Source organism: Gavialis gangeticus, unplaced genomic scaffold, assembly GCF_001723915.1.
Source record: "Gavialis gangeticus isolate Ggan-Ray unplaced genomic scaffold, GavGan_comp1, whole genome shotgun sequence".
In the NCBI taxonomy this organism is placed as follows: domain Eukaryota; kingdom Metazoa; phylum Chordata; order Crocodylia; family Gavialidae; genus Gavialis; species Gavialis gangeticus.
The window spans coordinates 17,482,765-17,484,770 of NW_017729033.1; positions in this window are offsets into that span (position 1 = coordinate 17,482,765).

The following is a 2,006-nucleotide window of genomic DNA, read 5'->3' on the forward strand; positions in this document are numbered from 1 at the left end:
TACTGAAACCACATCCGACTGATAACAGAGCACTGTACTGATCTTTTTGGATGCGTCACTGTACAAACCGTGCTGTAGGTCACTGCCCCCTTCCTGATCCAGGCATGTCCCTGAAATGCCAATGACACCAAGAGCGGAGGGGAAGAACGGTGAGCGAAGAGTGCTGGGAAAGCTCTGTCAGTTTTATCTTTAGCGTGTCCTAATATCCAGCCCAACAGTGATGGACTAGGTCATATTCCTTACTGCACACTGGGCTTTCAATAAGCACCAAGTTTTCTCCCAGAATTACAAACAAAATGGAAACAAAATGGGAACATGTTCATTCACTGTAGCAAACCCTTGAACGCCGGAGTCTTTCATGCAGCACCGTTACAGCTGTTTGTATCACTGCCACCATCATTTAGGGACCTTTTCAGAAAGCACCAAGGAAAAGGCTAGATTTGCATTTTGTAAAGAGGCAGGCTCCTTTTAGCAACAGGAGCTCTTTTTAATGGTCACAAGGAGCCAGAATAAGGAATGATTATGCATGAGGAGCAAAGGAGTAAAGAGACCAGAAGAATGTCTAGCGTTAAAAGTGTTTTTGCCCTGTAATAACTGGGCACAGGGACCTGCAGTGATGCTGGGGTGAAACTGGTGAGCAATTATGCAATAGTCACCGTGGGAGACGATAGGTACTGACTGATAAACTGTTTCTTGTTACATTGCCATTGCCTTATTCTGCCCCATCAATCTAAGCATTTATACATCTCCTGTTATCATAGCATCCGGGCACCTCAGGTTTTTCAGTGTATTTATCTCTGTGGCACATTGCAGAGCAAGGGAACTGTTATCATTCCCATTGCTCCGAGACACACAGAGCATAACACCCAGATCCGCAAAGGGATTTAGACATAAAATCCAGAGAGTTAGGTACCCAAAGAGGACTTAGGGTGTTTTTACATGTGCTCTGGGGCTGGGCGCTTTAAGTAGAGTGGCTCCAAGAGCCAAGTGCTGCTCTAATTAAAGTGCTGACAGCATCTCATATATCAGCATCCCTACGTTTCAAAATGGCAGTGGGGTGCTTTAACTAAAGCTTGTCAAATGCCAATGCCCGACCTCGGATCATATAGCCACCCAATAGAGGGACCAGAACCCAAGAAGAGCACTCTTTAGTTAAAGCACCCCCACTGCCATTTTGAAACGTGAGGATGCTGATACACATGATGCAGAGGTTGGCTGGAGCCTGCTAATGAACACACTCCAGCAGACTTGATTAAATGAGTCTGCTCTGGCACAATGTAATTACAGTGCATTGGAGCAGCTTCCCTGCACATGTACAGGTACCCTTTGTGCCTAAATACCTTGGTAGATCTCACATCAAGTGAGTTGACCAAAGTCATTCAGGAAGTCTACTGCACAGCAGAGCTCTGAGATCAGGTTTCTCGAGCCGTAAGTGAGCATACCAGCCCCTGGACTTTCGTCCTCTGTGCTTGTATTATATCTATGTACTGTCTCACTCCTTAGTTTGTATGTGCTTTTGGGGGCAAGCCCCAGCTTTGATTGTGTACAAACAGTGCCTAACATAAAGGAGCTCTGATCCTTCGTTGAGGGCATTAGTTGCTACAGCAGTACACATTAGCAAGACAATTTTTTTCCAAAGGTTATTTTTGATCCATGTCAATGCCAAGACATTTTTTCAGTCTCAGCCCTATGTTTTTGTGTGGGTCTCATCTTTAATTCAGAAGTGAATGAAACCATTATAAATAGGGGTGCACTGATAGAAATTGTTGGGGCCAAAACCGATAGCCAATTTTTAAGGAGGCATATCGGCCAATACCGATCCTATTTCTGATACACAGCCCCAAAGCTTGAAGAGCAGTGTCTGGCTGGTAAGTCTGTAGTGGTGGAAGGGGAGGGGGAAGGGAAAGGGCATGGATGGGGGTCAGATCAAGGCCCCTGTGGTGTGGGAGGGAGTGGGAGGGGCTGGGCCAGGGGCTGGAGCACGCACTGCACAGCCAGGGGGGCAT